This window comes from Octodon degus, unplaced genomic scaffold, assembly GCF_000260255.1.
Source record: "Octodon degus isolate 3935 unplaced genomic scaffold, OctDeg1.0 scaffold00103, whole genome shotgun sequence".
NCBI lineage: Eukaryota > Metazoa > Chordata > Mammalia > Rodentia > Octodontidae > Octodon > Octodon degus.
Genome location: NW_004524679.1, coordinates 7,861,036 through 7,877,250, shown reverse-complemented (window position 1 = coordinate 7,877,250; position 16,215 = coordinate 7,861,036).

The window sequence follows — 16,215 nt, the reverse complement described above, 5'->3', positions numbered from 1 at the left end:
TTAACACACATTTTTCTCAGCTGCACATGGGTTGTTTTGTAAAGTAGACCACATGCTGGTTCACACGTCATGCCTTGTAAGAAAACAGAAATTATCCCATGCACATTATCTGACCACAGTGCATTTAAACAGGAAATAAATGACAAAAGAAACTAGAAAAGATCCCTAAATATGTTGCAATTAAATGACACCCTACTCACCAATCAATGGTTCACAGATGAATTTAAATAAGAAATTCAGCAATATCTACAATTCAGTGAAAATTCAAGCACAACTTGGAGGAATTTATGGGATAAGATAAAAGCAGTTCTCAGAGGGAAATTCATAGCTTTGAACTCACACATTAAGAAAACAAAACGGGAAAAAAATAAATACCCTAATGCTGTACCTTCAACAACTAGATAAGGAAGACCAAACCAAACACAAAGCCCAAAGACAAGAAGAAATCATAATTATTTCAATTGAGACGAAGAAAATAATTCAAAGTAGCAACAAAGCAAAAAGCTGATTCTTTGAATGATAAAATAAAATTGATAAGCTGAAGACAACCTCATCGAAAAGAGAAAAGAAAAATTCAAATATAAGTAATGAGCAAAGAAAGGGGTGTAACTACCGTAGACCCAGTGGAAATTCAGAAAGTAGTCAACAACTACTTTGAGAATCTTTACCCTAACAGAATAGAAGACACAAAAGAGGTGAACAGATTTCTAGAGGGTACAAATTAATACATCCTAATCAACAAGATATAATCACTCACAATATCCCAATTACAGGCAGTGATATAAGAGATGTAATTAAAAACCTATCAACAAAGAAACATCGAGGTCCAGATGGATTTACAGCTGAAATCTACAAGAAATTTACAGAAGATGTGGTCCCTGTACTCCTCAAAACCTTCCATGATTATGAAAAGGAAGCAGTCCTCCCAAAATCATTCCTGGAGGCAAGTATACTGATACCAAAACCAGGGAAAGACACAACTAAGAAACAGAACTACAGGCGAAACTCCCTCATGAACCTAGATGCCAAAATCCTCAGTGAAATCCTAGCAAATGGAACACAGCAAAACATCAAGAAGATCATACACCATAACCAGGAAGGATTTATCCCAGGGATGCAAGGATGGTTAAATATTCCAAAATCTATAAATGTAATATAGTATATCAATAAAGCAAAACCTAGAAAACACATGATCATCTCCATTAATGCAGAAAATGATTTTCACATAGTCCAACATTCATCCATGTTCAAAGTGCTACAGAAAATTGGAATAGATGGCCTCTATTTCAATCTGGTAAAAACTATTTATGAAAACCCAATGACTAACATAATGCTCAATGAAGAACACAGAAAACTTTTATGCTTATATCTGGTACAAGACAAGGATGTCCTCTATCAGCATTCCTATTCAATATAGTTCTGGAATCATTAGCTAGAGCCATTAGACAAGAGAAAGAAATAAAATAATGAACATAGCTAAAAGAAAAGTTAAATTATAATTATTTGCGAGATGATATGATACTTTACTTGAAGACCAAAAAAACTCCACTAAGAAACTACTAGAATAACTACAGAAATTCAGTAGCATAGCAGGTTATAAAGTCAATACCCAAAAGTCAATAGCACCTCTCTACACAGACAACAAACACACTGAGAGGGAAATTATAGAAACAATACATTTTACAACAGCACCAAGGAAATCAAAATACCTTGGAATTAATCTATGTAAAGAAGTCAAGATTTTTTTCATGTAAAATTACAGTACTCTCAAAAAAGTGACCCGATAAGATTGCTGCAAGTGGAAAGATATTCCATGCTTCTGGATATGAAGAACCAACATTGTGAAGATGGACATGCTCCCAAAATTGCTTTACAGATTTAACACAGTGCCTATCAGATGATCATCAACATACATCACAGAGCTATTGAAATCATTCCTAAAATTTATTTGGAACAAGAAAAGACCAAGAATAGAAAATGCAATCCTAAGCAATAAAGACAAGGCAGGAGGAATCACAATTCCTGACATGAAATTATACTACAAGGCTACTGTGATAAAACCAGCATGGTACTGGCAAAAAAATAGACCTGAGGAACAGTGGAATAGATTAAAAGACACTGAAGACTCACGGAAAACACTCAGCCTCCTTATCTTTGAGAAAGGAGTGAAACATACTCACTAGAAGAAATATAGAATTTGTAACAAATGGTTCTGGAAAAACTGGGACTTTATATGCTGAATACTAAAACTTGACACCTGTCTATCACCATGTACTAAGCTAAAGTCAAAATGGATTACAGATGTAAACATTAAAGTCATTAAGTCTCCTGGAAGACAATTTAAGAGGAACTCTTGAAGACATAGGGGTAGGCAAAGAATTCATGAACAAAAATCAAATCATATGGGAAACAGTGGAAAGAATTAAAAACAGGGACATGCTCTTACAGAGAAGCTTTTGTGCGTGAAATGAAATTACAAGCAAAGTGAAAAGACAACCCAAAAATTTGGAAAATATCATGACAAATAAGTATTTCAAAAAAGGTCTGCTCTCTAGATTCTATAAAGAATTAAGAAAAAAAACACTAGGGCCCCAAAATTTAAAGCCCCAGTCCAGAAATGGGCATCTGAATTGAACACACACTTTTCAGAGAATGAAATTAAAGAAGCGAATAAATATATGAAAACACGCTCCACATCACTAGCCTTTCGCAAAATGCATATTAAAACAACATTGAGATATCATCTCACCCTAGAAAGAATGGCTATCACAAATAAATCACCTAACAACAAATATTTGTGAAGTTTTGTGGAAAAAGGAATCCTTTTCCGCTGCTGGTGGGAATGTAGACTGTGTAACTGTTATGGAAATCAGTGTGGGGACTCCTTAGAAAATTTGGACTGGAAATGCCATTTAAACCAGCTATTTCTCTACTGGGAATTTTCTGGGAGGATCTGAAAACATCCTATTATAGTGATATATGTGTGCCTATGTTTATAGCAGCACAATTTGTGATAGCTAAAATTTGGAAACAAACAAGATGCCCATCATCTCCTGATTGGTTGAAAAAGATGTGGTATTTTTACACTGTGGATTATACTCAGGTATAAAGAATGATAAACTCAAAGCCTATATATTGAAGTTCATTCCACTTGAAGATACACTCGTAAGTGAAATATACCAGATACACACGTGTAAATATCATATATTTTCCCTAGTATAAGAACGCAAAGAAAAAAATACATATAGAAATGTATAATAAAAGTAAAATGTAAGCAGGTATTCGAGGACTAATTAATTATGAAAAGGAAAGGAGAAGAGCTAGGAGACATGACAATGACAAGCCATACAATTATATGTACAAGATGTTCAAGGCAATGATCCTGAGAATCTCCAGAATATTTTTGTATCTAGCAGTTAATTGAAAATATTCTCACCCTGGCTAACCATGTATACTGATATCTGTGAACTAAGCAACTGCACTGCAGATGGTAATCTGTAATAATAGTTTCATTCTTGGATTGGCTGTCATTCTGGTATTCTGAATACGTGCTTCTTCTCATGACATGCCCCTTGCTGCTGAGCTGTCTCTAGGGTTTATGATTTTTCAAAAATAATAGGTTGGTGGATGATGGCAAAAGACAGAAAAAGGAATGTTTTGGGACTTCCTGCTTCAAAGTTGTATATGGTTAGATATTTTAACCTATGTGAAAACAAAACAATTATATAATTTGTTATGCCTATTTTTTAAAACATATTCTAATTTTAAAAATCTATGATAGTTCGCTTTGCTTCCTTTTTGCTCTTTTTTTCTGCTTGATCTCTTTTCGAAATAAGGGGATTTTAACTTTCCCTGTTAAGATCATGTTTCTCATTTCATTTCCATTAAAATTTGTTTTATAGACTTGGGTATTTTCATATTTGGTGCATACATATTTATGACTTTTGTCTTCCTTTGGAAATTTCCCATAATGAGAATTCAGTGACCTTCTTTCTCTCATTTTACCATTCTTGGTTTAAAGTTCAGATTGTATGTGAACTGTGTAGTTACCCCAGACTTTTTGTTAGCTCATGGAATACGGAATATTGGACTTCATTCTTTGAATTTAGAACCATGGATTTATTTATGGGTTAAATAGGTTTCTTGTGCTCTGCATAACGTTGGATTTTCTTAATCTACTCTTCCTATTTATTTCTTTTAATTGGTGAATTGAATCCATTTGCATGAGTGGATATAATGTACTATGCTGTTTTATGTTTTTGGTATGATTTGTGACTAGTTGTCCACCTAAATCCTCTCACAGACATCTAGTGGACTTCTAGAGTTCTTGATTAACTCATGATCCACTGAGATTTAGAGTTTGAGTGCTGCTGAGATCATGGGTGTGAGTATAACACCTAACCTGAGGCTGATAGCCTGAATGTGACTGAAGGGGCATAGATTGCTCTCTAGAGCCATTGTTTCAATTGCTTATGCCCTTTTGCTCTTCGCTGTTTGCCACCATCATGAAAGGTTGCTCTCTGCCAAGTGTCACTCTGCTTTGGAGCCAGCTGAGCATGGAATGAAAGTTTCAGTAACTATGAGCTCAGTAAGCCTTTTGTTCCTTCATTTTCAGTGTTGGGTATTTATCCCAGAAATGAGAGAAAAGTAACTGAAACAGTTTGCTATGTTACTTTCCTCTTGATGGTTCACTACTTTTCTTCTGCGTTTGTTTGCCTTGATTCCTGGATTCTTTCTGTTGTCACTCTTGGAGTTGCGGTCATTTGGATCCCTTTCTAGAATGCTCTTTGTCCTCTGTGTAGTATTCCTTTGGTGGTCATAAATTTCTTTAGGTTTTCTTTGTCATGGAAGTGTTTTACTTCTCCATTAAACTTGAAAGAGTGTTTTGCAGGATATATCACTCTGGGGTGGAATTTCTTTTCTTGTATGAGTTGAAACACTTTGCTCCTTGTTCTTCTTGACATGATGGTATATGATGACATTTGTGCTGTTATTCTCATGAGTTTTTCTTTAAATCTGGTATGTTTGCTATCTCTAATAGCTTTTGATATGTTGTTTTATGGTTGAGTTTCTGGGATTTAGTTATTATGTCTGGGTGTAGTTTTAATTGGGTTAATATTTTCTGGAGTTCTATATACCTGTGTTACCTGAATTTCCAATTGTTTCCCCATATTTGTGAAGTATTCTGTTATCACTTCTGCTGATATAATTCTTCTTCCCATTGTCTTTCAGCTGTTGAATTATTCCACCATAGATCCTTGATGTTTTTAGGAGATCTTTAGTTTTGTAGTAAGTAGCTCTCATGCTGTTTTCAAGGTCTGAAAGTCGATCAACACTTATTTTCAAATGGTTTTACAAACTTTTAATTGAGTTTTTAATTTCTGTGTATTTCTTTGAATTTGCATCATACATTTTATTTCTTTCCTACAATGCTCATTCAAAGTTTCCATCATTTTTCTATTCTCCTCTATTTTTTATCAGTTTTTAATTTTTTATTCGAAAAGGCTTTAATTCTTCCATTCTATTTATCATTTTTTTCTTATAACTGGGAAATAGTTTCTTGCCTTATTTCTTCTATATCTTTTGGCATTTGTGTTTTTTTTCTTTACTTCTGTTGTTATCATTTCAGTGAAGTGATATTATGTGACTACTTATTTCTTCTACGTTACTGTCTGCTGATTTTGTTCGGTGTGATTTGGGGCCTGAGGGTGTATTTTGCTCCTTCTTTTTTGGCAATTTTCTATTTCAAAGAGAACTCCTTAGTTTGATTTCTGTGCTACTTGTTTTGTAGGTAGTTGTACACTGCAATCAGAAGCTCTCTGTAATGATAATATTCTTTAGATGTCTCTGCAGTATCAGGAGTTCTTGTTTTGGTCTGCCTCAAGGTTTTGCTTTTCAATTGAGATTTGTTTATTGGAGTTTTTTGGCACTCCCCTCTGTCCTTTGGTATGGGACTTTGGTTTATTTGTTATCCAAGCAACTCCCAATTTAATTACCCATGTGAAGTGAAAACATGTGTTTTAAAGAGATAAAGTGTTCTATTAACAGTCATACAATTAGCATTCCTAAAAACAGCAAGTGAAATACAGAATTTGACATACTTTGATAACTATTGATTTTTTTATATTATAGGAGCAAACACTATAGCTATATAACGAAGCAGATTGTAAATTGGCACTCTCTATGTTAACTAGTTCCCTTGAAATCTGTCCTGGCACCTCTTCTTTACGTGTCTGGTGTCTTCCATACAAACAAGTTCACCTAAGATACAACTGCTGGATTTGTGCTGCAAGAATCTTCCTGTAAGACTGTGCCTCAGTCTGGACTGAGCTGGGCCTAGCAGCATACATCAGTTCACTGTGCTCAGCCTCTGCTTTTAGTCACACCCTTCAAGAACCCTGTTACCAGACTCAATCAAACTCCTTCTGTTTGGCTCAGCACGTTAGTTTCTCTGTACGACTAGAATGCCACCCTGTGGTCTTTATGTATTTTATGTTTTGATGGATTCACTGAAGCATTCTACAGGAACTTCAGGGAAACCTAATATTAGTACTGCTTAAACTCCAATGAAATTGAAAGAGAATGAATGTTGCCATAGTCCCTACTGGAACTCTGTATTTATTACAAGATTTTATCTGTTGCTTAATTTAAATTCATGTTGTTTTTTTCACCAAGGCTGTGTATCTCATCATTTTCAGAGAGAGACAGAGACAGAGACAGAGCAACAGAGAAAGACAGAGAGACAGTCTGAGAGAGAGAGAAAGCCAAGGAGTAAGAATTCAGAGCATGATAGGTTACCCCAATACCATGTCTAAGTTAAATACTTCATTCAATTAAATTCTACCTCCTAAGTCTGTATTTCGTCTTAATAACCCTATAAAGTTGTAAATTAATCAATATATTAATCCATTGATGAGATAGATCTTTTATAATGTAATCACTTTAAAAGGCCTAACTTTGAGCACTTGAGCCTTATGATGTACATATGAAATGCATACCATGAATGTCTGATTAACACTATAACATGAGTTAAAGTTGTGTCTTATTTTGTGAAAAAGTGAAGTGATTACTCTAAAAGGTAAGGGCCACAGATATGTGGTTACTCTCAGTGCAATATTATGTAGTACCTTAAAATGAAGACCTTTTTAAATCACTGGTAGTACAATTTACGCTATAGTGACACACTCTTGTAATCGCAGCTCTTGGGAGGATGAGGCAGGAATTTTGCTTCAAGTTTGAGAACACTCTGGGTCAAAAACGATGTGCAAGCCCAGCTGACTTGTGAAACAGAACTCTGTCTCAAATATAAATAAAAAATTTGATGAAAATTACATTCTTATTTATATCTAAACACTAGTCATATTGTCATTATAAATTATAATGTATTATATTTATTATTAGCAGGATACTTTTATATAAATTGCAGTGTATTATTACTTATTTATAATAGTACTGCCATGAATTTCACTAATGTTTTAAGCTCTGATCATTTCTATGGTAGAAGCAATTTAGAAAATGCATATGTTTTAGCAAAATAATAATCTTGTGTAACGTTAGTCATATTCGTGTCTATTATTAATTGAAACTTGTGATGTTATTTTCTATCATATCAATATATATGAAGTCCTTAATTATAATCTTTATTTATGTCTGGAAGGCAGGGTGCAACAAAAATGACAGAATACCAAACAATTGTTTTGCTTGGAAATGGTAGAATGTCATGAGGCAATCGGCTTCCACAAATTCTGCGTTAAGCTTTGAGTAGCAAATTACTAGTATTATGATACAATTTTATGTCAAAATGTGTCCTGTATGAAACACAGTTCATTTTAAATATTTAATATGTACAATAGACAGTTTATTAACTTTTGACTGTATGCATAAGCATGTACATATTATAGAAAGAGAGAAAACAAACTTTTTAAAGGAATGGGCTATTATTAAAGATGTCTAAATCAGGAGGGCAGGCTAGCCAAGTAGACATATTTGCACGACTTGATGATGCCATCTCATAAAATACGTCATTTCTAGGAAACCTCAGGTTTCATTGATGCTCTAATAATCAGTTGTGATTTATCCCCTTTTTTTTAATCCCCATTTTTAAGATTAAGCTTCTTTATATAAAGATAACTGACCTTCGATCTTAACCTTCTTCCTAAATTATATGCATTGCAATAATTAGATTTGTTTCAAAATAAATAACTTAGCACTTTAATCAAACCAACTTGACAAAAAGACTAATTATAACATTTCCGATTCAATTTTTTTAGTTTTAATTACTTACATTATCAAAATGAACATGTTGACTCCACATTTTCAGTATGATTCTGAAAACTACATAATTGGGTCAATTTGAGAAAGTCTGATGTCTTAAATTAGGGCATATTTCTTATGACTTTAGTGAGACTATCTTTTTTAAGGAAGCAGGAAGACTTAAAATATTCATACTCCTTACTGAACACGTTAAGGAGCAGGTTAGGTTATTTTCTAAGCAGAAAGTGCGCTGTGTCTCACAAAAGGCAGAAAGTTGCTCACTCTAAGAAGCAAGGCTGGCTGTCAGAGTGGGATCAAGTCTTTGACTTTCACAGATAATGCTCCTGTGTAGTAGCTTTTTAAATTTGACTTCTTGGGTTTTTTTATGGAATTAAGACTACTGAAGATCAGGTCACTTGAAAACAAGGATACCGTATAGTTTTCTATACTGCATAATTTCTGTTGTCATTGACTTTGCACAGTCATTGTTAAGGGCTGTTGCCTTAGTAAATGCTTTCCCTAGTATTTAAAACAATGTTTTCAAAGTAATTCGCTTCAGTTTTGTTACTGTAAGACCAGATGTTTAGCATCATTCAAAAGAAAACAATGCTAAAATGAAAAAGGTTAAGGGTTTTAGATATTTTTTCCTCCAGTATCATGCATTTGTAGGCAAATTATGTTCTTTACCACCTTTTAGTAAACATTCACATTGAAAAAATTTTAATGGCCTAGTTCTAAACAACCTAGCAAAGATAAACACTTAGCCTGTGAAGCTTGTTTCAATAAACATCTTACTTCAAGTCATGTGTAATTTTCCCCCAAAGCTTTGCATCATCTCTTACAACCTAGAGAATTTTGAGCCTCATATTTCTTTGATACTTGAAATAGTGTCAGCTAGAATCCTTCATGTGCAATCTGTTCAACCTGCTGCAGAACCACAGCAAGGAGGGATTTTCTAAGTTTACAATAGGTACCCAGGATTTGGAATTTCTTGATCTAAGCTTCACGCTGCATAAAACAAATATTAGGGATATACATTTCACAGAATAAAATATGAAGCATTCAGTGCTAAACCTGAATATCTAAGGTAATACATGTACGCTTAAGAAATTCCATGTGTTTTATGAAGTAAAACATATTTATGGTTTAGCAGATTTTTAATAAAAGAACTAAGAGTACTTGTGTGAGGTTGTTGTTTGTTTACAATAATTAGACTATTTAAACTTGCAGAACAGTTTAGAGTAATGTACATGTTTACTAGTGAAACACTTCAACTTTTAAATGGGTGCACTGATAGGTACATAGACATACACATTACTGCAAAAAGAATACTGGAGCTATGTTGTACACACTATATTCAGCTATAATTTTCAGTCAGGATGATTAGCTGACTGAAATTTACAAAATAATTTACTAAGGAAAGTTTTCCTATGAGATTTATGTGCAGTTATATGTAAAATTTAATTACACTACATGAAAGTGAATGGACATTCCAGAATTTAGATTTGATTATATAATCATAAACTAATGATTAGTGAACCAACATTTGATGAGAATCAGTGATGCATTTGTTTTAGAATATAACTCACTGTCTATATTATGATTTAGGTGACACTAGATAGTGAATAACATATTGCCAATAAATTTATATACCACTCAAATATTACATGCTTTCTGTTGACATTTTAAAATTCTATTATGTATTCCAATAAAAGTTTGTCTCTTTCTTTAAAAAGAGAACATTATTTATTTCTTACCAGCCTCTGATTAATTTTCCAAATTTTAAATGCTAATCATGTTCGCTCATGACTTCTTTCTAGGAGGGAAACCAGGACATTTGGGAGCCACTAGAGGAGGAAGTTGATCACATGTGGGAGGGCATGATGAGGTCTGATTACCTAAAGCAGTCTAGCTGCCTCAGTCTTTAAGAAAAGATACTACCTGGACATTGTGGGCTATTATTCACTAGGCAACATTGTGTTTGGTTACTTTACAAAGATATAAACAATCACCACTATTCTTTTATTGTGGGTCTTTTCCTATTAGACTTTGTCCACCAACTGAGCTCAGGTATTATCTCTGGTCTTTCAGTTCTGAAGCATCTCACTATTTTGTCCTGGGGGACTACCAAAAGTACAAAGGATCCCTACACAAGACTCCACTTTAGAAATAAGAGTGCCTTTTTGAGGATTCACTCACCATTAATTTCAATATATTTTTCGGGACACAAGAATAGTCATGATTCGTTGTACATAAGATTGTAAAAAGGGTATGAACAGATGAATAATTTGTGATATAGTCTGCACTGTGTAAGTTCTAGGCATATCTTAAAAATGGATGCATACACAACATATGTATCATGTGAGGTGTTTTGAATGCAGATGTTGGAATTTGAACCAAAAATTTATCATCATAAAAATCTCTGATTTACACTTTGGAAGACCTGCACATCTGATGGGATAAAAAATATTTAATACAACACAAGGTTAACAACAGTCAATTTTTAAACTCATATGAAAACCTTTGCACCAAAGCATCTTTAAATCAATAACTTAATGTCTACAAAACTTTATTTTTAATGTGTTTGGTACAGGGTCTTAATACATTGCTTGCACTTGCAGTCATCGTCCTGTCCTGTTTTCCCTATCCCCAAATCCGGAATTACAGTCATGCACAACAATACCTCATCTTGGTGACCAGCTCAACCCACCCGCTGGTTGTTAGTGGGCCATGAAGTATTGGGAATTGAACTTTGTTTCTTATGCTTTCCTAAATAGGCAATTAATCCTCAAAGCTGTCTTGCCATACTGGAAACTTAATCTTTTCATGTTGATGAATGTAAACTTATCACAATAATACAGTTTCAATAACATTAATGGGATATCACTCATAAAGCTATGGAGATCATTGGAGTTTCCTATCAATGAAACAAGGCTCTGATAATATACCAGGTAGCTCATTATTTATTTACCAAAGGGAGCCCTGACCAATAATTATCAAATATTGATATGCCCTCATTTAGTTGCATTAATAAATTTCTCTGGACCTCCCAGAAAAACAATTTTGAAATCGATTTGACCAGCTGACAAGATTATTGCAGACCATGCTTTTAAATATGTAACCCAAATTAAATTTTGAAAAATGATACAAAAATTCAAAACAAAAAAAATCTTGATCTCAATTAAAAAAAAACAGATGATAACAGATTTTAAAAATAGACAAACAAATGCTCAATTTAACAGACTGGCCAAACAGGCACACATGTTACCAAATAAAAGTGTAGTATATATGCTTTCACAAATTGAATAATTTTAAAAGTATAAAATCTTTAATTATAGCTAATACTAACTTTTATATTTTATTTTGCTTTCAGAATGCTTTTGTGTCTCTTATTTTCACATAAATTACAGCTCCATTATGTGTTGTCATGTTATAATCTTCTCAGACCTTTAATTCTCTCCTTGTTTTTTGTTTTTGTTTTTGTTTTTAATTCAGGACAGGGTCTGCAGGTTGTACAGTGTCTCACTACGTAGATTGGACCCATAGTAATTCTCCTGTTTTAAGCCTCCCAATTACTGGGATTACAGGCATGCATCACCACACCTTGTCTCAATCTCAGAATCAGCTTTCCCCAGTGGTAGAATGGAATAGCAAGCCAGTGCTCGAACTTCTGCTGCTATGCTCTTCCGAAGCAGGTACTTTAGTCCACTGAGCTATCAAGGCTGTCCTTTATGATTCTCATTTTGCTTACTATCTCCAGGAATACCAGTGCTTAAATACTTTAATTGGTGCCAGCGGACATCTGAAAACATCTTCACTGAGTATGTCATGATCTCGCAGGCATCACCATCATAGGAGTAAGCATCATTTTCTTGAAAGATGGAATCAACTACTTGTATGGGCTTGAGTAAATGATACAGCTTGACAGCATGCTTTGCCACCCAGAAAGGCCATTGAGCATTGCCTGAAGAAGCACAAGAATACAAAATAACCGAAGTGGGCAGTGGGCCTTGATTCCCTTCCATTATCCCTTATACATATCATTCCAAATGACGCTTGCCAGCCTCTTTTCCTTTGCCTAAATAAATGAATTTGTCCACATTAGCCCCATTTCTACTAGGATTTAAAAAGTTAATACTATATACTACTAATTGAAATCTATTATGGGGGGTCAATTTTGTAGGGAAGAACTAAACTTTTTGCCTTTGGAGTTTAATTTTTAATGTGTAGTGAGCATGCTTAGCAATTGCTTGACTTTGAGGGCTAAAAGAAATCCCTATTTTAAGGCAAATATAAAATTTCCAAGCAATGATCAATGACAACTTTAGTTACCTGAACAGCGTGAATAAACAAAATAATTCCTGAGGAATTATCTACAGAATTGTGCACCCAGGAAGAATAGCCAAATTCAGGAATGTGAGTTACATCCACTTGCCAGAGATCATAGGGATATAAACTTTGGGGTTTGAATCTCATAGAGCGTGAGAAATGTTTTATTATGAATGGGAACATTGCATAACAAGTTTTCCAGCTTGTTCCAGGTTTAAATGAATCTTTTTGATCTAGGTAGAAGCATTTTGATAGAAGGTCTTATAAGGTGCAGAAGTCTAATAAAGTTTCTGAAAGAGTAAAAGTGAAAGTAGCCAATAATCTGTCTGCTGCACCATTTTCCTTAGTGAGAGGCCCTATTATTGGAAATGAGAATGTGAATGATCAATAAAACAGGGTACGTGATGTGACAAAAATTTAAATTAGAGAGTGTGAAATAAATGAAAACTGTTTCTTGACCTGTGTCTGTAGTTGAAGTTTTAATATAGTGCATAATAAGCACTGTCTAAAAAGAAGTAAATGTGAGTGAAAAAAAAATCTTGTAAGGCTTGTATAACAGCCTGTAGTTTAGTCTTTTGTTCAGAAGATGTGCCCTCTATCCTGTATTTGGAAGCTTCCCACCTCAGGTTATTTCTGCCATGTTTCTGGGATAGGCTGCATCTCTGGCATCTGAATCTGCAGAGGAAATGGCACTCACAGCCTCTGCAAACATGTCTGTCATTCGTTTACCAGCAAATTTGTACATATTTATAACAGCCAAAGCACAACACAACAGTAACATATAAATAACCACATATATGCAGTGCATATTGAAGAATAACACTTGATATAAGAAATCACAAAGATCTAAATAAATGAAGTTATATTTTTCTGAAATCCAACTTAATTTTAATGAAGAGTTCAAATATTGCTAATGTACATAACATAATGAATTTAATATTTTTCAAAAACTCCAGAGAAAGTTTTAGAGGAAACAACTTCTTAATTATAAAATTTATGGAAGGAGATAAAAGAAAATGGAAACAACAAATTTAAAACACAGCAGAGATTAAGAATGCACACTACCAAATATCTAGAGTTACTATAAAGTCATAGCTGCTTGCTAAATTTAAGGTTCAATTTTCACAAGTTTTTACAAGTTTGTCATTGTTGTATTGGTTACATGCAACTGGGTATTGTGAAGTAATTGCTATTGTGAAATGGAATTCGCAGCAAAATATTCCTCTAGTGAGGAAGTTTCTTTTATGTCTTCCCGCTCATTCTTTATTTAATTGAGCAAAACTAGGGGGCTTATGCTGTATATTGTTTGCTGATGTTATGTTATATTTTCCCTCTTGGTGTTTGATATTAAAATCCTGCTTTGAAGCAAATCCTCTGTAGTTGTCTGAAGAAGCATATAACCAATAATACACTCTCTAATCCATGTCCAAAATAAAGGCAAAAAAGGCATCAATAATAAGCAAAACATTTCCAAATATATCTGTGTCTCTTGAGCAACTATTTGCCCCATGTTTTGCATCCAATGATGTCTATGTGAACACACCACTGTCATCAACATTGATGCTGTCAATGCACATCTCCTCCTTTTGTGTATACAATAAGTGCCTTCTCACCTGCTCAGTCTTCATAGCAAGATCCCATCTTCAGATGTCAATGTGCCACATCAAATGAAGCTTTCAGATTTCCTGAGAAGAGAAATGGTATGATGAAAAATAAAGGTAAGTGTCAGAATAGATATAGCTGATGGGAGTTGGTGTCATCTCACCAGATGTGAGGAAAAGAATTCCTCAACAAGGGTAGTGCACTTATTTATAAATTTGGCTACCTTGCGCCTACGCGAACTGCTGGTCCAATACCAGACACAGCACGGGTGAGACACACTTCCACCCCCCTAAGAACCCATCTACCACTCCCCAGGAAACCCGCTCCCTGCCTCCGGAGGAGGAATTTCTACCGCATTCCAAGGACCCCTAGTTCCAGTCCTCACAGAGGCCTAGTGAGTATGTGGGAGAGCTTCCTCTCACCCCTAATACACATTTTCCCTTCTAGACTGTCTTAGTTACTTTTTACTCGTTGTTGGGACAAATACCAAACACTCAAAATGAAGGAAGGAAAGGTTTATTTAGCTCACAGTTACTGGAGGATTCAGTCCATATTCCGCTGGCTCCAAGGCAAAGGACAGCAGTTCATGCGGCAGAAAACAATGAAGAGCAGAGGAGGAACAGCATCTGCAGCATGTAGCGTCGTCCATCAAGCTTCTCTCTTCCTTCTGCGCTGACTGCAAAGACCAGTGCTCCACAGTGAAGTTCGGAGCTCTTCCTAAGTGACGTGGCTGCTGAGATCAAGCTCCTCCGAAGACTGGGACTTCTCCATGGGAGCGGGGAGAGACAGCAGGGAACCAGGCAGGGTGGTTTCCTGCCTTTCTCAATTCCTGGGCCCTGCCCACCTGCAGGGCTCGGCCCTCATGCTGAGATCTGCCCAGCTGATTCAGCCAAGTTGACACAATGTATCAACTAATACATAGACTCAGCTCAGGCCTGGCATACAGTCCTGGGGTAAAACCATGAAGCTGCATTCCCAGCAAAGAGACCAATAAGTACTCAAAAAAAGGTCTGCTCTCTACAATACATAAAGAACTAAAAAACACTAGGGCCCCAAAATTTAACGACCCAGTCAAGAAATGGAATCTGTGATGAACACACACTTCTCACAGGATGAAATTAAGGAAGCGAATAAATATATGAAAAAATGCTCCACATCACTAGCAATCAGTGAAATGCAAATTAAAACAACATTGACATATTATCTCACACCAGAATGAATGGCTATCATAAAGAAATCAATGAAAAAAATTGTTGGAAAGGCTGTGGGGAAAAGAAATACTTTTCTCTGCTGGTGGGAATGTAGAGTGGTGCAACCATTATGGAAATCAATGTGGAGATTCTCTTGAAAAGTTGCATGGGAAATCCCATTAAAACCAGCTATTCCTCTATTGGGAATTTTCCCGGAGAATCTGAAAATATCATATCATAGCAATATATGTATGTCTATGTTTATAGCAGCACAATTAGTGTTAGCCAAATCTTGGAAACAACCAAGATACCCATCACCTGAGGAAAGTTTGAAAAAGACGTGCTACTTTTACATAATGGAGTATTACTCAGGTATAAAGAATGATAAACTCATAGCCATTATATTGAAGTGGATGCCAATCGACGATATAATGGTAAGTGAAATAAACCAGACACATATGTGTAAATATCATATATTTTTCCTAGTATAAGTACTCAAAAGGAGAACTACAAATAGAAAGATATAATACAAGGAAAAGAAAAGCAGGATCTCAAACACTAACTAATTAAGAGAGGAAAAGGAGAAGTAGCAAACATGACAGTGACAAAAAATACAGATATAAGTAAAAGATGGGCAAGGCAATTATTTTGAGAATCTCTAGAACATTTTTGAATCTAGTAGTTAATTGGAAATATTCTCACCCTGAATAACTCCACATACTGATACCTATGAACAAAGCAAGTACACAGAACTTAGTAATCTGTAATCATAGTTTCTTTTTTTTAAATTTATTTATTTTTTAAAGTTTGTGTGTGTGTGTGTGTGTGTGTGTGTGTGTGT